Raw genomic sequence first — 22,252 nt, 5'->3', positions numbered from 1 at the left:
CCCAGCTGTGGACATCAGGTCGTGTGAGGCTCCTCGGCCTCCATCATCATGTTAGCCAGTGCTTCATAGTTAACTCCTCTCTCAATCTCTCTTTCTCTCCACGGATTCTCATATATCTATAGTATATAATCACATATACATGTATAATCATATTCACATATATTTACATATATAATCCTGACTAGTACAATTGTCGGTCTCTGTTTTTGCCTCTCCTCTGTGTATCTGTTTCCAAAACTTCCCCATCTCTCTCTCATAAAGTCACTTATGATTGAATGCAGGGCCTATCCAGAGGACCCAGGATAAACTTCTTCCTCCACACATTTAACTTAATCCCATCTTTTGCCACCTAACGTGACAGCCACAGGTTCCAGGGTCTAGGACAGTCGTGGGCAAACTACGGCCCGCGGGCCGGATCCGGCCCATTTGAAATGAATAAAACTATAAAAAAAAAAGACCGTACCCTTTTATGTAATGATGTTTACTTAGAATTTATATTAGTTCACACAAACACTCCATCCATGCTTTTGTTCTGGCCCTCTGGTCCAGTTTAAGAACCCATTGTGGCCCTCGAGTCAAAAAGTTTGCCCACCCTGGTCTAGGAAGTGAATATATGTTTGGAATGGCCTTTTGTCAGCCTGTTAGGGGAAGCAGTATACTTCCAGAGAGAGGGGAAGAAATTAAAGGGAAGAAAGAGTTCAAGAAGTGGGAAGAGAGGAACTATGAGAGAACAGTTTGAAGGTGGGAAGCATTAGGGGTGGAACTGGCCGAGAACAAGTGAGCACACTGGTGAGTCATGTTAAGTTCCAGAGCAAGAATCTTCATGGCTGACAGGTTAATGTGCCATTTCCTTCCACCTGTTGGAGCAGTTGTGGGTCATGTGGGAGCAGTTGTGGCTCATGAACTCAGGGCTAAGTTTCTGCTGGGCAGTGTGCTGCCAGCCTCAAAGCTGTAGTTGCCCCTTGTGGGGAGAATGGCACAGTAGGGTTGCGAGTGGCAGCCCACTCCCAGTGCCTGGCCAGTGTGGGCAAGGTTTGTCAGCCCTGCCACCTGTCATCTTGGTCATATCAGAGGACATATATAAGAGGCAATGGAGGTGGGACATGCAGAGTTCCAGTGGCAATCGGGATGGTATTACCAAGAGGAAGGGACTGAGGCAGGAATGAGTGTGATGCGGACTTGGACTTGGGGCTGCAGTGGGCAGAGAGGTCAGGGGCAGAGGGAATTCTGCCCTGCAGGAGTGCCCAGGGCCAGGAGGTTGGCATTGACAGGAGGGGTGAGACTGCTGGTAGCACCCTGGCCTGTTTGTTGAGTCTTCAATCAGTGTCTCCACAGGCTGCTGCCCACTTTCCTCAGTCACCACGACTTCACCTACCAGGGGTGTGTTCTCAGACAGCTCGCTTCACCTTGCTGAGTCTCAATTCTTTCACCAATAAAATGGGAATAAAAAAGAACCTACCTGCCTCACCTTGCTGGCGTGGCTCAGTGGTTGAGCATTGATCTATGAACCAGGAGGTCATGGTTTGATTCCTGGTCAGGGCACATGTCTGGGTTGTGGGCTCAATCCCCAGTGTGGGGTGTGCAGGAGGCAGCCAATCAATGATTCTCTCTCATCATTAATGTTTCTTTCTCTCTCTTTCTCTCTCTCTCTCTCTCTCTCTCTCTCTCTCTCTCTCTCTCTCTCCCTCTCCCTCTCCCTCTCCCTCTCCCTCTCCCTCTCCCTTTGCCTTCCTCTCTGAAATCAATAAAAATATGTTTAAAAAAATTTTTAAAAAGAACCTACATATATCAAAGGGTTGTTAGGAGGATTCACAGAGTAAAGCATTTGGGACAGAGCACAGCAGGTGATAGATTAGCCCTCAATGCCTGGGTCTGGGACTTGGGCCTCTGTGTGACCTGACACTCTATCCGTAGTGAGTGCCTCCCCCTCTCAGGAGTCCACCTTTCTCAACATTCTGCAAACCCCATTCTCTTGGTTGCCAGCGAGTGGACTTGCTCCCCAACTTTCCCAGGGGTATGCTGCTCCCCACCACTGGACACGGAGGCTGCACAGCATCCCCATGGTCCTGCAGACCCCCCTCTCCTGCCTGCAAAGCCAGGAGCCTCTGCTTCTCTCCTTTAATCACCTTTTCTCGCCTGCTCCTCTGCAGCCCAGGTACCCAGACAGCGATTTGTTCCAGATGCCGGGCAATTTGTGGCGCCCTGCTCAGCATGACAAATATTTCCCCAATGCTTATCGACCTCCGAGGAAGCTGCTGGGTTCAAGCCTGCCAGCCGATCGCCAACACTTAGATGGAAACATGTGGGCCTTTAATTATCATCGTTGAAACCTGGGAAGAGCGGCAGCCATCAGAGGTAGAATTCTTGCTGGCTCATTCCCTGGAAGTCGTGCAGCAGGTGTTTGACTTCCGAGGGGTCTCCAGGAGGCTGGGGGATGCGCCTGACAAATCCAGTGTGATGCCCAGCTGCAGCAGAACCAGCAGGATGTAATATGTGGTCCGAGAGGGAAATCGATTGAATCAGGCCCCTCCTGGCTCTGACTGAGGCCCAGTGCTCCTGGCCCTCAGCATAGGGGCAGATGACAGCGGGAAGGTTGTACCTCGTGACTCAGAGTGTGGTCTGAGGACCAGCAATACCGCGGATCTTTAGAAATTCAGATTCTCAGGCCCTGGCCCAAATCAAGGAAATTCCTGAGTAATCCCTGTACAAAAAACGGTTCAGAGGCCCTGGGCTATGGGACTCACTAAAAACCCTATCCCTTCTCCCATCCCCAAATATCTCCTTTCCGAAGCTCTGTTAGAGAGGCTTGCAATGTCTACATGAATCAATTAAGAGGAAAAAAAATTTTTTTAAAGAGCTTGCACTATAGAGCCCTCTTTACAATAGGGTCCCACTTCTGCAGGCATTGGGGACAGAGCATAGCAGATTATAGTTTAGCCCTCATTACCTGGGACCCGGACCTCAGAGCGAGTGCCTCCCCCTCTCTGTGAGTCCACAAACTTCCTCGTCGCCTTGTGACTGAGAAAGTGAGATCTTCCCTGAAGCCTTTGTTTCTCACCCACAGGGCGTTTTTCATCGTCCACAGCAGCAGCTCTCTCAATGTTTATTGCAAGCCCTTGTATTTGTTTCTTTAATCACCAGTGATGTGAACCAGCCCAGAGCACACTGAGGTGGCTTCTGGTGGGAGATGTCATTAACATGTCAGAATGCCTGCCTGGTATTTGTACTGCACAGCGATCTTCAGGCGTGGCTGCCGCAGTCGCAAAGATTGCAGTGTAGTCTGTAGTTTCTTTATGCCAGCGATTAAAAATAATCTTAGATTCCCAAATAGTTCTCTGTGGGATGGATGTTTTTTCTCTTGTGACCCTGGTACCCAGCTCAGTGTCAGGCAGAGAGCCAGGTCCATGTCTGCAGGATGGCTGAGCGCGCCTGCCCTGGCCTGAGGGCCTGCGACGAGCCAGGCAGTGAGCTAGTTCCTGCCACTCTCTCTTTCCATTGCTCCGCCTCTGTGTCTGTCTATCTCTCCTGACTGGTCTGTACTCTGCCTGGTGATCCCACCCCTTCCCAAGGAGGTACAACTGGCAGGTAACTGAGCAAGCAGGTCATTGGCTCCAAAGCTCACCTCTTCAAGTCATATCACCTCCAGGTAAAGGGCTGAATGGGCAGGTGGTGGATGGTACAGCCAGAGACCATGACAGGGCTCCTAAGCAAGGCTTGCTCTAAAGCAGCGGTTCTCAACCTGTGGGTCGCGACCCCTTTGGCGGGCAAACGACCCTTTCACAGGGGTCGCCTAAGACCATCCTGCACATCAGATATTTACATTACGATTCATAACAGTAGCAACATTACAGTTATGAAGTAGCAACGAAAATAATTTTATGGTTGGGTCACAACATGAGGAACTGTATTTAAAGGGCCAGAAGGTTGAGAACCACTGCTAAAGGGACTCCCTCCAAATGCCTTGAGGGTAAAAGCTGGTTTGGATGGGCCTTGAGAACACCCCAAACCGGTACTAAATGGGAGAGCAGCAGCCACTGTTGTCCAGTCAGGGGAGCCAGGCTAAAGGAGCGGGTCTGCCTGGTCCACGGCTGTCCCTCATACCCTTTGATGTCAAGGTCAGCGGGCATGTGAGAACACCAGCCGATTAGGATTCAGCACAGGTTCCTAAGCAAGTGCCCGGTCCCTGCAGGGGGGACGAAGCGATGGAAATTAAAGACAGAAGTAATGACCAAAACCCAGGTTCAGTAAGTGTCGAGGTTAAAACTAGCCAGGATTTGTATAGCCTCCCCTACTACCAGCTTTGTCCCCATGATTTGAGAAGCCCAGAATGCCCCTTAATGCATGATTAAAATATCTTCTTTCGGTTCCCCCCTCTCTCCTTCACCTTTGTGGTCTCAGCCAAGACCGGAGACAATTTGGGGCTGCATAATCATGGCTGCTGGGGCTGCGAGCTGCCACACACACTCTCCTCAGGAGGGGCTGATTACCATATTAAGCATCTTTCACTTGACAAAAATCAGTAAGAATGTTTCTTTCCATTTTCCCCAGAACGCAGACAAGAGAGTCAAGAGGGAGAGGCGGGAGCCAATGAGGTTTAAATCATCAGAAACTTCTCTCCATCTTTCATAACATGTATTTCCTTTGATGCTAAAATCGTTCTCTACTTGGGTTTTATTTGTGTGTTCTTTTCTTTCTTTCTTTCTTTTTTTTTTAACTGCCATTCAGAGCCTTTGTCCTCCCTGCAGAGCCCTGAACCTGCCCACATCGATTGGAAAGGTCTCCAGGCTCTGGCGGTTTGAATCATCACACAGCCTGGGCCCCAGAGGCTGACCTGCCTGCCAACTCACATCTAACCAGTTGGACCCAAGCATCTCACTTGTGATTGGCAGCTGGCTTGAGAGCATCAGATGTTATTCACCATTTTCAACAAACAACCCAGGAAAGAAAAGTGAACCCCAGAAGCCAACTCTGCAACTGCAGTGCTTTCTGACTTGGGGGCAAGTGAAGCAGAGACTCGGATCAATTATGTGAGTAATTTGAGCTTCAAACACATTTCTCCTAGAAACACTCAAATAATTGAAGTGAAGGAGGCTTCAGGGGGGACCTACATCAATAACTTCCTTCGTCGGCCTTTTCACTTTGTCTACTTGACCCGGATAGTGTCAGTAAGACCATAGGATGTAGGAAGAATGGAAGTAGTTTATTATTAAGTGGCCATGAGGTTCTGGGCGGCATCTAGGTCTGCACTCAAGGAGAGCTGGGCCTCCATGTGGTGCAGTCCTGGAGTAGTGTTTCATGCAAAGGGACACAGCCTGGAAGTCATAACTAAGTTTAAAAGAAATTGCCAATTTAACTCTCTTAAACTATATAAAGAGAATCCAATTAAAAAAAAGGCAATATTTTCTTAAAACAAACAATCATAACACATTGATTCTCAACTCCACTGCTGCCCTGCCCCAGAGCTCCTATGGAGCCCTCTCTGGATACCCCCAGTCTCTCCCCATGAGGCCCTGCTCTTTTATTCCTTTCTCTGTTACCTCCCACTTCTCTTGTCATGACTCCTTTTATTCATTTGTTTGATTCTGCATTACACACACACACACAAAACGAAGAACTAGCTGTCAAAGGCCAAGTTCTCATTAGGAGGAAGCGAAGGAACTGTGGAGGCTTCTGACAGACAAAACGTTCTTAGGTGGGCCAGGGCTCCTGGGGTGCGGGAAGGGGAGGCTGGGAGTGTACAGGCTGGTGAAATGGGTACCTGTCTCAAAAGCCATGTGACAACCTCGAGAAGAAGATATTATCTCTACTTCGTGGTGAGAGATGGTGAGTTGTCTAAGGTCACAAACCTTACAGATGACAAAATTAGATCCAGGGTGTGTATGACAATAAACCACAAGTGTCCCGTGGAAGAGATATAATAAACCTGGGATGATAACCAGGAGGACAAGATTCATACCATCTATTTCTCATCATTCTTTAGTGAAGCAGATGTAGGGGTGGGAGCGAGAACAAAGAAAGCTGGACATGACTCCTCATTGGCCTGTGATCCAATATTACCCTTTTAACTCTGTGTAACACTAGTTCAGTCGGTTCTTTCTATTGTAGATGGGTGTGGTCTGGCTTTCCTTAGTAAGTGCAAGATCATTCATTCCACAAATATTAAACTCCTGCCATTTTAGAAACCATGTGATGAAGTGGACAAGCAAATAGAAACAGATGATCCTTGCCATGAGAGACTTGGAGGTAAGTTGGGGATCCAGGTATTTAAACATTTAAGACTGTATTAGGTGTGCAGGGAAAAAGAGCTGGAAACATCCACTGGACCTGAGGTGATCAAGAAAGACTTCACCAAAGAGGTGGCATTTGACGCTACACTTAGAGAATTGTGTGCTACTTACCACCTTCTTTAATAGTTTCTGTTACCTTTCAAGGATATCCTGAGCTGCCTTTAATTTTCATATTTAACCACTGTGTTCCGCGCAATCCCCAAAGAAACTGTTATGTTGGCCAGGCCCCCAAATCACACCCTCCCAGGACAAGACACATAGTACAATCCTATTTTCTTGATAATAAAATCACAATTTTATTATCACTGACATGGCTCAATGAATGTTTTGGGGCACCTATTGATTATAATTGTGAGCTAATAAAGACATAGCCTCTGGTTTCATGGAGCTTAATGTCTATTGGAGGAGATAAATGTTAATCATATATTTGTAAGGTATATGCAACATTTCATACACATGAGTGTAAAATTTCTATTGTGCCCTGAGAAGATAGAAGAAAGGGATCTAATTTGGGGGGGAGGGGTGTACAAGAAAGGTATTCAAGAAGGGTTACTCAAAGAATTGATGCTTGAGCCAAAACCTGAAGGCAGGAACAGGAAGAGCAGAGCAAGAGGCTGTGGTGGGAGGGGCCAAGCAAAGCAAGGGGCTGGAGAAGAGCAATGTGCTTGGAGAGGAGAGAGCCTGGGAAGCAGAGGCCAGATGAAACCCAGAGACAGGTGGGCCACGCACTGACCTGTGGGTACGTGAAATATATTACTCTTGATCCTATGAACAAAGGGACGCCAGTGATGGCATGACATGGTAAGATCTGCACTTTGAAAGGACCACTTGAGCTTCTACTTGAAGAACACAATGCAGAGTGGCAGGAGAGAACGCGAGACAAGTTAGGAGAGTGCTGCAGTGCTCCCGGAAAGCTGGAGAGGGAGGAAGAGCAACGGGCTTGGAATAAAGAAATAAACATGCTTTGGCTCCGAAGCCTGTCTTACTAGTCAGGGCAGCCTGAGCATGGGAATTGTTTTGGTTTGGTTTTCTTTTTTCATCTGCAAAACTGGGAAGATACTTTCTTGCCTCCTTCCAGGTGCTTTTGAAGATTAAATGAAATCGGGAAAATGAAAATACAAAACATACCGTAATAGGACCTTCGTAGCAAAGAAACGATTGAAATGTGTGTATCAGGGACCTGCTGCTCTGAGTAGGAGCCGTCAAGTATGTAAACCCACCCAAAAGAAACCCACCTGAAGAAAAGAATGGTCATTATTGATTTCTTTTTAAATATATTTATATTGATTTTAGAAAGGAAGGGAGAGGGAGAAGAGAGAGAGAAACATCAATGATGAGAGAGAATCATTGATAGGCTGCCTACTGCATGCCCCACACTGGGGATTGAACCCACAACCCTGGCATGTGCTCTGACCGAGAATTGAACCATGACCTCCTGGTTCATAAGTTGATGCTCAACTGCTAAGCCATGCCGGCCAGGCAAGTATGGTCATTTTTTAAACTGAGCATGTATTCTTGGGGGGTATCTGAGAGAGAAATTTGGAGGAAATGTTGACAGGAGAAAAAGAAGAGAGAGAAGAAGCAGATAAAGGGAGAGAGGGAGCAGAAGAAAATTGGGGAGGAAGGGAAATGGTGCTAGGACAGTTTTCACTTAGCTGTTTAAAAGAGAGAGTGGGGGGAAAGAACCAGAGTGTGCGTGTAAAGAAAATACGAAGGCTTCATTCCCACCCTCTGGATGTGCTCTGCCTCCAGTTCCCTCATCTCATGGATCTAGTTATGAATCAGACGGCCTCCTTTTTGAATGAGCCATGATGTTCTTTCCTTCCCTTTGTTTAAAAAGCTACCTCCATTGTCTTTGTTTCCCCCATGTGAACCGCTGCATAATTACTCAGTTGATAACATTCTCCTGATGAAAAAAACAAGCCAAGAAAATAAAGACTCATTCTGAATTTTCAGGATGCTGATTCCAAAAAGAACAAAAGTGATATTCTTATTTTGTTCCCATTCTGCAATTGTATAGCAACTTCTTGGCTTTTTAAATGATGAACAAGTAAATCCTATTATTCACCCGAATAAAAAAAATCTACCAAAAAACCCTTGTGTTATAACAAATGAAATGCCTTGAATTAACGAAGTGCCTGGAACATGGAGCAAAAATTCCCCACCAATATCCAGAGACGTGTTCTCCAATCACTTGCAAGTCTCCTCAAAGTTACTTTTTGATATCTGCTCACTGGCTTCCCCACCTTTTTCCTGCTGGCCCACTCCCACTGATGGCTTCGTTCCTAGAACCTTCATTCCGTACAGTGTCAAATGCCGCTGAGAGCTTGGAGAGATGTGCTTCAGTCTTCCCACGCCAAGCCCCGCCGTGCCAACTGCATGGGCATCCAGGGCGACCGGGCAAGCACCACCTGCTTGTTGGCTTCCTTCCCTCGCACCTGCCATGCCCACTTCACCCAAGCTGTGGCAACCCACCTTGAAGAGTCGCCCAGTCACCTTGAAGCAGCAACACATCAGCGTGTGAGTTCTGCACCAACAAGATTGAAATCATCTTGCCAGCCTGCCAGATAATGATCTTAATAAGAAATTTTCTTTGAAAACACAGACTCTACAAACTACCTCTTGATCTCCAAACCTGAACCAAGAAAACAGCTCCCTCTCAAAATATGATCTGGGAATGAAATTAATATTGATTATGAGGGATAAAAAGTGCTGCATGGGAGAGAGTAAAAATTATCTCAGCTTAGGGGGTGGGGAAATAACATAAGAATAAAAATGAAGTATTAGCAAAGCACTATAAAATGACAAAGTCCTGTGTTGTTAAATCACTAAGTTAATTAACAGAAGATTCTGGAGAATATATTAAGTTACTGCTGAACTGCATGATCTGTTTTTAAAATATTCAACAAATTAAACAATTCAGAAGGCCTTTTGAGAGAGGAATCTGAGGGAAGGAGACTGGATACTGGATACTAAAAAATAGGATTGGACTCCATGAAGTTAATTCATTCATCCATCAAACGCATATTTGTATGAACCTGCCATGTGCGAGTGAGAGGTGCCACAAGAACAAAGGGCAAATCACTGTGCCAGGGCGCCTACGGACTAGCCAGAGGGGAAGGCAGCAAGCTAGTGATTAATTAAATCAGAGGCAGGTCACAATGGGAACCAGAGACAGAAACAGAAATAAAGATAGAGACAGAGGAAGAAACAAAAATGAAGACGGAGACAGGGGGAGAGAGGTGAGTTCTAGAGGAATCAAGAAATTGCCAACCGCCCCACACAGCAACCTACACAAGGGTGGAACAAGTGGGCAGTTCCTGTTTGTATTTTGAGTTTCTCTGTTCATGAAATACAAAGCTGAGACCCACTCCCTAGTGGAGGTGGAGCCAAGGCAGATAAAGGACAGAATTCCTGTTGCCAATCTCCCAGACAGAACAGATGCCTCAGCCAGAACTCTAGACTATTGAAAGGAAAGCACTCCTTTCACCTCCCTCTTTGGTGAAAGATCCCTAGGGCCTGGGTTTTCAGTGGTAGAGGTTCAGATGTGAACCCCTGAGCACTGGATGCTGAGCTGATGTCTGGAACAAAAAACTAGTCTAGGAGCCAGAAGGGAGAAATTACTTACTACTTGCCATGAAGTACTTATGGAGAGGACTCTGAACCCGAGAGTGCAGGCCATAGACTGCAAGGTTCCTTAGAGGTGTGTTATTTTCTGTTTACTACGAAGAGGCATCAGATCAGAGCATTTACAGTTAAGAGCCATGGAGGCCAACTGTCCTCAGTCACATCCTGACTCCACCACTGATTAGCTGAGGAATCTTGGGACAGTTGTTGACTCTCTGACGACCTTCCTTCATTCTCTTTAAAATGGGAATAATCACAGGGCTTACCTCATGGGGTTGCTGTGGAGATCAAATACGTTTTTGTGTGTAATGCACTCTAGACAACCCCCTGCATGAAGTAAACACTCAATACTTATTTGCTATAAAATATTTGTCATTTAAAGAAGTCCTTAATTTTAGTAAAGTCTCATTTGAGTAAGTATTTATAAAATGTTAAAATAGAGTGAAAACATTGGGCCTTGCAGCGGTATATTGAAGGGGTCTAAAAGGAAGGGTCTTAGAGTGACACTGTCCCCATTGTGCTGAATTGGCCAAAACAGAAGCCAGAAAGAAATTACACTGAGGCATTTCTAGAGGAAGAACCAGAGTCCGGAGTCCAGGACCCCTTCTCTACTCGGAGAGCCTACTTTCAAAAACAGTCTGAAAGGGTCTGCTTTTTAATTTTATTATGAAATTTTATGCTAATACTCCAAAGGAGAACTGGAAGTCACGTCATTCTCTTGCATAAAATCTTGTACTGACTTCTGATTGGAATAAATTACATGCACCTATCTTTCTAGCTAATTTCCAGTGAGAGTCTAGGTATTATGTTAGCAAGAACCTTGCTTTCAGGTCATCTCACTGATCCAGGTCTACTTCCCTCAAGTCAGTTAAGGGCAGAGGTCATGGACAAGGGCACAGAAACACATCTACCATGACCACCACCACACCGGTGTTATGCATTGAAAATGTAAAAAAATATATATACTGAGGGGAACCTATGAGAGAGGAGTGGCAGAGAACATGCAGCCTTGAGAGCTCACCCTCTAAGAGCTCTGTGTAGGCTGGACATGGCTACATGTACCCTGGGAAGGGCCCTGAGAGAGACCCTGTCACTTCGTAAAAACTCGTGTCCCACTACACATGTATAGGAGAGTTGAGAAGGGACAGGGGAATCCAGGCAACAATTTAACACTGGGAACTTCCTTTTCAAAAAACATGGCAGTGCTAGAAAGAAGGACGGGCTCTGGAGTCCAGCTGTTCCACTGAGCTAAGTCAGGACTGCCTAGTTGGCATCTTGCTGAGCTGTCAAAATAGGGAAGAATGAATCTCCAGGCCAGAACACCTGATCCCCATAGGCCCAATGTGTTCTACCTCATGTATGCTTATGGCTTTCCCTAAGCCAGCACATCCACTTTCATTATCTTAATTGCTACCCGTAAGTTAATGTCTCCTACTTCCAAATTTCCACCTTGACTTCTAACCAGAGCTTTAGACAGATCATTTTTCTTGCTTGTCTCACAATACCTCATACTCAGCATATCTAAAAGGTGCCCTCCATTCCCCAAAACCTTCTCCTCGGCCTGTCTTGTCATAATTGATTGTTCCACCATCTACTTTGACAGGCCCACCATCCAAACCAGAAACCTGACAGTCACCTTTGTCTCTTCCCTCTAAGTCACTTTTCATATTAACTCATCACTGTGATGGTTCATTTTATGTCCCATCTTTCCTGGGCTAGGGGATGCCCACATAGCTGGTAAGCATGATTTCTGGGTGTGTCTGTGACATGTGTCTGGAAAAGATTTAGCCTTTGAAACAGTAGCCTTGAGTGGATTGTCCTCACCAATGTGGACTGGCATTACCCAATCCATTGAGGGCCCAGGTAGAACAGAAAAAGCAGAGGAAGAGTTCATTCATCTGAGCTGAGACATCTGTCTTCTCAGCCATCAGACATTGGACGAAGATGCTCCTTGTTCTCAGGCTTTCAGACTCAGCTGGGACTTATCCCATGGTCCCAGGTTCTCAGGCCTTCAGACCCAGGCCCAATTACATCACTGGCGGTCCTGGTTTTCCAGCTTGTAGATGCAGATCATGGGACTTTTCGATCTCCATAATCAATTACCTAATTTCCATAACAAATCATGGAGGCCAATTTATATATAGGATTTTATCCTATTGGTTCTGTTTCTCTAGAGAAGCCTGACCAATACAATCACTAAGTCAGACCAAATGTACTTTCTAGTTTTTGAATTCTTCTCATCTGCTTCATGCTTTCAAGCCAAGGCCTTAATTAGATAATTAGATATTCATTATCTCTTGTCTGTATCATCTCATTGTCATTTAACAAGTCTCTTTACCTCAAACCTTCCATATCATCATTACCTGTCTGAACTCCAAGTATGAACATGTTACTTTATCCTCCAGTTTTAAATGTATTAATGGGCTTCACTTTAAATCTTTTAAAATGGCCTACAAGGATTTTCACAAACCAGTTTCTTAGGATTCCTCTTCCTTTACTGTGTTATACCTTCAACATGCTGAAAACAATGTGGCATTTCCTGCTCTTGGGCTGGCAAACATAGTATTCTCTTTCTTAGGAATATTTTAGAGTTAACTAATTATCAACACAATCAGCAACAGAAATTTGGTGATTATTTATCAAGAAGGTACCAAAGTATAGAGATATCTGCACCGGGTCTGTTTGTGCCAAAGGAGGAACTAGGAATTCTGGAAAATCTTCTCCAACCTAATTGACCCTGTTTCCTGGTTGGTGTGTTTTATCACTGACACCACCCATATCAGGGTTAGCAATAACAGTTTTATAGTCATTTCAACATTCATATAAAATGTCCTGCTTTCTTCTGACCAAGGGACTCTGCTTACTTATCCAAGAAGCATTCACACCTCCATAAACTACCGCACCCCCTCAGCTTTGCAGAGACCCCGTTTGGGTTCTAGTTTTGACAGGACTTTGTCTTCACTGCAGCCTCAGTCACCAATCCTAAATTTTTATCCTGACAGGCAGAAAGGACCAAAGGCCTTGAAGAAGCTTCCAGTGTTACTCCACCCATCACTGGGAGGCTCCTCATAAGGTCACCTGGACCTTCATACAACAGAAGAGCTGAGCTCTGTATGTGAGTCACCTCCCTTATGCAGGTGGCCCAGCCACTGACAAACCTCCTAGAAATGTGGTCTCACAGGCTTCCCAAGGCCAAAGAGTTATACTGGATTCAAGTACAAAAGCATCCATTCCCAGACAAATAAAGGACAAATTTGATTCTCTAGTAATTTCTTCTAATCTAACCTTCCAAAAATAAAGTTAACTCCATTTTCATCACCAAGTACCACTATATCCTCTAAATCTATCTGTTTTGTTTTCATTCATTTTTACCCTGTATCTCCAAGTACAAGTATTCAAAAATCTCCTCATGTCCATGTGCTGTGGGAAAAATGAGCAGTTCACTCTGCCTGGGAGATGGGCTGCCTTGTTGGAGGATGTCTGAAAGGTCCAGTCTCCAGAGATAAACCAAATAACAAGCCCACAGGTTCTGAGGATTTAGCTTCTCTGCCACCCTCTCTCAATGTTCTACTTCTAGACTCACCTATTGCCTTTCTTGCCTTTTAATGACCGTGCGTGTGCGCACGCACACACGCTACCCATAGTATAAAGCTCAAAGCTAGGTTTTCAACACATATGACCAGCCCTTTCTGATCTGGTTCCTGTCTATCCACCTGGTCTCATCCACCTCAGATAAAAGTCAGGGTGCTCAGGCTGGAGTGTACCTCAGAGACATGACAGCACAACCAGCTATTTGAGGAGCATATTAGGGGGAAATATAGCTTTCCATAGAAATCAGCTAATAATAATGACTCAGGGTTTAAAAACTGTTCTTTGAAAAAAAGTGCATCAGCAAATAAGCGTCTTTAGCAAGAAATGCTTACACTAGCATAGATGTGTTGAGTTCAGAGCAATATGGGAGATACTCAAGGAGTACCTGGACTAATCAGAACCAAATGGGTTAACCACCGTAGGGATTATCAGCAATTCCTTATTGAAAAGCAGCTGAAAGCCTGCGCTTCCTTTGCTCGATGTTGCGGTGGAAAATGGACTGTAGACAGTTCTCATTGCATGTTGTGAGTGCTGTCACACTTAAATCCTTTTGTCGCCTTCACAAAGCTCCACGTAGAGTATCTCTCTGGCCATTGTAAGATGGAACTGCCGGGTCCTTGAGGTCAGATCCTTCCTGATGACTGGCATTTAGATTCCAGCACACAGCCCAATGGGACTAGGTGTGCCCACCACTTCTGCACAGGGTTGTCTCAATCAGTCCTCTCCAGTGTGATCCCACACCGAAGTGGCTTTTGTTGCAAGCCTCCTTCAGGAAAACTCCTCTGTCTCCAGGAAGGACGTGGGCTGGCTGATACCCCATCTCCTGCCCTGAGACACCTCGCCTGGCCTCAGCCTAATCACCATCCTCCTCCTGCTCCATTCTCCACCCTCACACGGACTCCCTGGGACCATGGCCAGGCCTGAACTGGCAAGAAAGGGGCATTGCAGCTGGGTTCCTGCCCCTGGTCACCTTCCAGGTGCATGTATGATCACTAGGTCCCTCTCTGGCTATCTAACCAAGTCCAGCCTGGCCTTCCTTTGAACTTTACCCTGCCTACACAGCCAAGCCCACGTTTAAGAGGTGGGCCCCTCCCTGCCCCACCGGAGCCGTTTCCCTGGCTGGAACTCTTCTCTATGGCCTCCCCGGGCAGGCTGCGTACACAGTTTGGCTGCGGCATGTGTTTCGTATAGGACAGTTATGGGAACTGGGGCTATAAAAGCAGATTGGGGTCAGCCCAGAGAGGCCCGGGAGTGAGAGAGGAGGCAAAAAGCATCCTTCCTCGGCTGCCCAGCCCCTCCCGCAGCGCAACCCCAGATTTCATTTCCCGGATAGGGAGCAACTCCATTAAACTACAAAGCATCACTTGAGAGAGGATTATTTTCTTACCAAGGTGACTGGGGGGTTTTCAGTTCTGAGACTTTATGATCACATTGTCTCACAGGCAGCTTGACAACGTCTTATGTCTCTGACACTGGAGGGATTTATTCACTTGAAGCGCGGCCCTGAATCCTTGCCGGGCCCTGTATGTAAAATCGGGCTTTAGAAGTAAACACTGCGTTGCCCTTCTGCCTTCCTTTCTTCTGAGAATCTGCAAGCAGCGCCATCTCAGAATGAAATAAGTCCCCTGCTCCTAGCTTAATGGAAGGTAGATGTTATCCTGGCTGCGTTTCAGAGGCTTCCTGCTCTGTAGGATCGGAGCGATAATATCCATACCTCTTTCCATCCAGAAATGTAAAGAAGTTTGAGTGGATATTAGGGTAGAATTATTCCACTTGGAGGTCTTGAGAAAGAAGTGAGGATGATCCTTTGTTCTAAACACCACCTCTGTGCCTTCTTGCCTCATCCTTTCCCCCAAAACCTCTTTCTACTCCCCAATCAAGCACAAATCCATGTATCCAATGATAAAAGCATTGGGTTAGCATGGCTGGTGTGGCTCAGTGGTTGAATGTCAATCTATGAACCAGGAGGTCACGGTTCAATTCCCAGTCAGGGCACATGCCCGGGTTGCAGGCTCAATCCCCATTGGGGAGCATGCAGGAGGCAACCAATCAATGATTCTCTGTCATCATTAATAGTCTATCTTTATCTCCCTCTCCCTTTCTCTCTGAAATCAATTACAGAGAAGAAACCTGAGCTTGGTTATTTCTTCTGGCTCTGGTTGAATCCTTCAGGTGACGAGGAGCTCATTGACTCACAAGACAGCCAGTTCCATGAGAGAGAGCTCTTTCTCGCGTGAAGTTAAAATCTCCATCCTCGTAATTGTTGCCTTTGGGTCCCAACCATGGTCCTCTGGAGGATCCCTGAGCAAGTGTTATTTCTTCTCCACATGACAGCACCTCACATATTTGAAGGCAGCTATCATAGCTCCTTTTCATTATTTTCCTCTCCCACATGAGATAGGGTCAGACCTTGGCAAGCAGGAAAAATTGTTCACAGTGACTTGTAATATTTCCATTTCTTAAGGAAGAAATAAACATGGAGCAATTTGTCACCCACTTACTGTCCTATTTTTTCAGGTAAAATAAATGCTATTTTCAGTTCTGAATCTACCTTGGTTAACTCTTTGTTCTTAGGAAGCACCGAATGTGCTTATGCTCTGAAGCTTTCACTGACCCTACTCTTGGAAAATGTTGGTTGCTCTCTCCTCTGTGCTCCCACGATGCTCCATTTAAATCATTGCATTGTTTTGTTTCATCTCATTTATCCCCAGGCCTGCCTCTCAGGACTCTAAAAGTCTCAAGCAGAGCCCATATTTTAATCATGGTGGTATCCCCAATGCCTATCAGAGTGCCTAAAACTTGGTAGCAACAAAATAAATGTCTGCTGCTGTATGAATGTGGTCTATACATCATAATAAAGAGGGTTGTCAAGATTTCCTCAATGCCCTAAACTATTGGGAATCTGTTACTTTACAAAGTTGGTTTATTATTTCTCCTGTCAGTTTCAGGTCCCAAAAATATGGAGCACGTGTACAAATGTGGAAGCAACTTTGTATATATATGCCCCATAAAGAAGATCGATGCCAGCACTCCACTGTGCTTATCTGATGACTAACATCAGTGGTGACACGTAAAACTATACAGTTAAAAGACATTAAAGTACTGCTTAGATGAAAACAGATGAAATAGATAGAAACTGCTCAAAAGGCTGCTGAGAAAAAAAAATCTTTAGGCCCATTCTTTAAAGCATTTACATAAATAATCCTGACTAGATATGCACTTATTTTTTAAAAAATTTCTGGTGTGAGTGTATGTGTGTTTGTGTGTAATATTTTGGAGTTATATATACACACGTGTGTGCGTGTGCACATGTGTATGCACACACGTGTATGTGTGTGCATGTGTGTGCCTGTGTAATGTGAGGGGGAGTGGTATTTAGCCATGATGCCCACTTTCTTCTCCTGCTTCTTCAATGTTTTAGGAGATTGTTAGGTTGTCTTCAAATACCCTTTGTATCACTTGTAAGGGTATTTGTAGAAAGGGGACTGTAAGTGGTAAGGATAGCCAGGGAGTTTAGATATCACAAATAATAACAAACATGGTAGAGTCCCAGGGAAGGGGTGGTAAAGTTTAATTACTTTGTTCAGTTTCCTATCTACTTAGAACAAGAGATAATGGCTTATGCCAAGAAAACAATCAGTTAAGGACTCATCCTAACTGGCCATGTTTGATGTAAGAAAACTGCTGTGTAAGCACGTTTGACAAAAGTTTCCCATACTCAAATTCCATGTTAAATGTTCAGTAAATTTAAGAGAGAGAGAAAGCAAGCTTAGCCCTAACCCTTTCAAACAAGTGCCAGAAGTCCTTCACTGGAGAAGCTAAAGAATGATTTCTACTACTGCATGAAAAAAAATAATAATAATAAATCCATCTGTTGATTGAGAGATTAGAACACTGGTCGCGTATTGTATCTTCAGTGTAATGGAGAAGAGGTGGTCAGGGTATGTCACATTGGAACCATCTCTGCATCTACCACTTGTGTAATTTTAGAATAGAGTGAAGGCATAGGACACAGAAGAGAGCTTAAAGCGGGCTGAAATGCTAAGAGAACGTGCATGGAGGAGGGCAGCTTTTTCTTTCTTTCTTTTTTTTTTTAGCAAGGGAGGCACCTGGATGCCAGGGACAGGTAGCAGGTGACATTCTATACAGATTAGTTCAGGCAATTAAGTAACTAGCCAAAGAAGCAGAGTTTTCTGAAATGCTTAGTACTCTAAAGGCATAAAGCAGCCAGAACAGGTCTTTAGATTCCAAAGTCATTCCTGGAGGGTACAACTGTGGGCTCTTGACTCAGATGGCCTGGGTTCAAATCTTGATCATTGCACTTCCCAGCTTTGTGATTGCTGGAAAATAGTTTAGCCTTTCTAACTACGGTTTCCTGCACATAAAAGAATGTAATAATGCTATCTATATATACACAAAATATAAAAAGCCAGCTACCATAATGCCGTAACGATCGGAACAACCAGCGACCAGAACACCAGGCCCCTGGCCCAGGCTGGCCCCGCCCCCCAGGGAGCAGTTAGGGTCGCCCCTAGGCAACGTGATAGGGTGCGAGTTTGATGGGGGAAAGTCGAAGAAACAGGGGGGGAGGTCTTAAGGGTCTGGGGGTTGGGGTGGTCGGCGGGAGTAGGCGTGGGGTGTGCTGGGGAAGGAAGAGGAAAATCCAATTAGAAAACGGCTCAGCACAGTACCTTTCTCATTGCGAACCAGGAGGCGCCAGCCGGGGACTGAGTGGGCGGTTGTCTCATGAGTCCGCTTGGGACCCACATGTTCATGGCAGCGGCTGTGCTCCCGAAACCTCAGATTCCAAATAGTAAACAGCTATCAACGCCACCCCAAAAAATCCTCTTCAGCTAGAGGCCCTGGACTTACAATGCGACTGAAGGAAACACCACTTGAGGAGGAGCTAGAAAAACCAGAAGTGTGTGACCAGAGGATTGTGGGATTGTGGAGGCTGCCTGGGCACCAGCCGCTAGAACAGTGGTTCTCAACCTTGTCTGCACATTAGAATTACCTGGGAATCTTTTTAAAATCCTGATTTCTGGGCCTCATCCTCCGGAAATTCTGTTTCTTTGTTATGGGGTGGGGCCACAACATTAGTAACAAAGAAACAGAAGTTCCGGAGGATGAGGCCCAGAAATCAGGATTTTAAAAAGATTCCCAGGTGATTCTAATGTGCAGCCAAGGTTGAGAACCACTGACCTAGAGGGTGGATGAGGCTAACAGGTATGTGACTGCCCTTCTTTGAGAACCACATTTCCATCCCCCAAATTTGCCAGTTCCATGTGAGCTACTGCGTTCCTATCCAAGTCCACCTTCTAACCACCGTTGATTTGCTCAAGATGCTACACCTATAACCAGTTGGACCAACAGCTCCCTTCTCCTTGATTACTGGAGTTTATGAGAGATTCATATGGGCCTCCTTCATTTCACTAAAGCCATAAATCTTGAATGTTACAGGTGGTCATGTTTTTTGCCATATGTAGAAATTGATATCCAACATGAGACAAAGATGCCAACCCGCAGCAGGGAAAAACTGATCTGCAAGATGAAGAGGCTCCTGCCAGCATTTCAAGTACCAGCTATGCTTCCTCCAGAGACACAGCTGCCTCTTGGTCTGCCCAGATCTGCTTTGCTATTCAGACTCCATGAATCCTATAAGATACCCCAAGGTACTTACATCAGGGTGGCCACTTTGCTTTAGCCAGTTCTTATTAGGTCTCTGCTGCTTTCAACCACAGCGGTCTTAGCCATCTTACAGAGGTATAGGCAGGATGGGCAATAAGACTTCTCCAGAACACACCTTTACACGTTGCTAACAGCTCCAACCAGACTTGGCCAGGATTCTCATTTGTAGCATCAGCCTCAACAGAAGCCGCCTGTGTAATACACAATAGAATTGATTATTTTGTTGACATATATTGAGTGCCTACCGTGTGAGAGGCATTAGGCTCTGTGCTGGAAATCTAATAAAGAATAAAACAATTTGCTGGTAGAGCCATGATATTTCGAACTCATTTTTATCATGGAATTCTCAGTAAGAAGTGTTCGCTCTGACTGAACACGCTACCTCAACCCACACACCACCACTGCAAGACAAGAGCATTTGCAAACCCAGAACTCTCCCCCTCTCCATATGCTTTGACTATACTGATATACTTAAGCCAAACAGAAAGCACTGGGGTCTGCCAGCTTCAGTGATTGGAAGGAAGCCCTCTGGAGACTCTTTCCTATCACATTTGGGACTTTCTTTTCCCTTGATTCCCACATGTAATTATAGCAAATAAATACAAGTCAAATCAAGCCATTTTTAACAAGGTGCCTGAAAGGATAAGAGAAACTATATAACTACCTGGTCTCCACATGTGACTGCTAAGCTCCTTGAAGACAAAGAAGCTACTTGATTTCCTCAATATTTAACATTTTCTGAGGCCTTTCTAAGTGTCCTTCACTATTCTAGGAGCTGGAGGTTCAATGGTGAGCAAAGAAACAAAAAACAAAAAAAAATCATTCCAGTGTAAAGATGAAGAATAATCAAACCATAGGTTACCTAGGTTACATAGGCCAGGTGATGACTAGGGCTATGAAGAGCAATTGTGTGGGTTACAGGAAGTGAGAGACCCTAGCCAGGTGAGAGGAAGCATTTCTAAGTAGTAGGACAGGGCTAGAGATGGAAGACATCAGTAAGTAGTTGTTATTTAAAGCCATGGAAGTAGGAAGTAAACTTAGGTCGGACAGAGGTATAAAAACTGAGCCATACAGCATTCCGACTTAAGAGATTGTGGTGATTAGGAGATACTAGGAGTGGAAACTCAGGCGTGACCAAGGAGAAGGAGGAAACCAAGAGGAGAAAGTTTTCCTAGAAGGAGGAGCAAAATAACGCTGCAAAATGTGGGTGAGAAGTCAAGTAAGATGTAACGTGAGATGACCTTGACAAAACAATTTCACTAGTGGGGTGGAGACAACAAAATCTTTAGTGGATTGAGATCAATAAAAATCTGGAAATAAAGAAATGGAGTACAGACAACCATCTCAAGGAGTATTACTGAGAGGAAAGCAGAAGATGCCAACTAGACATCCCTGCTGGGTGATGAGGAGTGAGGAGCAAGGTTCTTGAGCACTGAAGCAGGAGGGAATCTAGCACACAAGTGGGAGGGTCTGCTTTAGATGGGGGCAAGCCCAAAGCTCATCAACTCTTATGGGAACAAAGGCAGAATATGTGGGTGCAGATGTAGGAATTGCGATAGGGTTAGGGTGGTCGATTATTTCTGAGTACTGCTATGTCTCAGTGAAATAAAGTAAGAAATTATCTGAGAGTAGAAGAGGAAGTTTTGTTACTTCAGGCGAGAAATGAACATGTGAAATAGTCATCTCAGATGGGGGAAAACTGACTGACTAAGGCAGTGGTTCTCAACCTTCCTAATGCCGCGACCCTTTAATACAGTTCCTCATGTTGTGGTGACCCCCAACCATAAAATTATTTTCGTTGCTACTTCGTAACTGTAATTTTGCTACTGTTATAAATCGTAATGTAAATATCTGATATGCAGGATGTATTTAGGCGACCCCTGTGAAAGGGTCATTCAACCCCCAAAGGGGTCACGACCCACAGGTTGAGAACCGCTGGACTAAGGGAATTGTAGGATGGGCCAGCAGTGCTAAAGATCCATTGGATATTTTTGGTCTCAATTTAAAGGAACCCCAAAGGTCTGTGCAGTAGCCACGGAGGTGTGTAACTCAGACCCCCTTTCAAGACAGAACTTGAATCAGCTGGAGGAGGGCAGTTAGCTGACAGCCTCCCTATGCAGTGGGATCTGACAGGCATTTGAGTCAAAGCCATGCTCTTCTTGGCAGATCCTAGCCTAGCCCATAACTGAGCACAGAAAAGGTCTCCTCATGGGACTGCTCTGCACCGTGCTCCTTACTGGGCTGGCCAAGACTTTCTGAGAATTGCAGCAGGATCCAAGGCCCTCCTTCCTCTCTCACGTGTATCAAATTCATCCCGTTCTGAAACTTTTCCTTGACTACCCTGGTCCCTTTTCAACTTTATCATTCAGATGGGTTACCCTTTCCCCTGCCCACTTCAAACTCCATTGGGCATCTGCTTCCGAGAAATTCCACCTAACACCACATGGTCACGAGTCTTCTCCTCCAGGCTTCCTCAGTTGCTCCAGTCATGATCCACACATGAAGTAAGCTCGGGACTGACTCTCCCAGGTGAGCATGAAGAAATAATAGAGGAGCAAAGAAATGGAGAGTTCCTGGCATATGCAGATTCATCTTGAACATGGAATCCACACTGGTTAAGGAGAGGAATGAGACCCTGAGAATGGGGATATTTCCTAAAATGGTGAGGGAGTCAAGCCATGCAGTCAGGCAGGCTTATATATCTCACAACCCTCCCTTCCTTGGAGAACTAGACTAGGGAATGTGCCATGCTCAGCTCAGGATTAAAGAAGACAGACAAGAAAATAAGGCTGGGGCTAAGTGGGATGCCGCTCTCAGATGGAGAGACATTGCCACAGCCTGCAAGCCAAGTCTTTATTTTATAGCCAGATTCCATGAGGCAAAGTAAGGGCGTGGTCAAGATGTTTACAATGTTCTCATGGGTTTCAAATCTACTCAATTACATGCATTTGAACTCTATCAAGCTTTGTTTTGGCAGCACTTGCTGCACCTCCTGCAGCCTCCCTCACTTAGCCACCTGGGACCTCAGGTTTGGACCATAAGGTCAAGTTTACAACTAT

Source organism: Myotis daubentonii, chromosome 19 (assembly GCF_963259705.1).
Source record: "Myotis daubentonii chromosome 19, mMyoDau2.1, whole genome shotgun sequence".
Lineage (NCBI taxonomy): Eukaryota > Metazoa > Chordata > Mammalia > Chiroptera > Vespertilionidae > Myotis > Myotis daubentonii.
Note: the sequence above shows the minus strand (reverse complement) of the source record.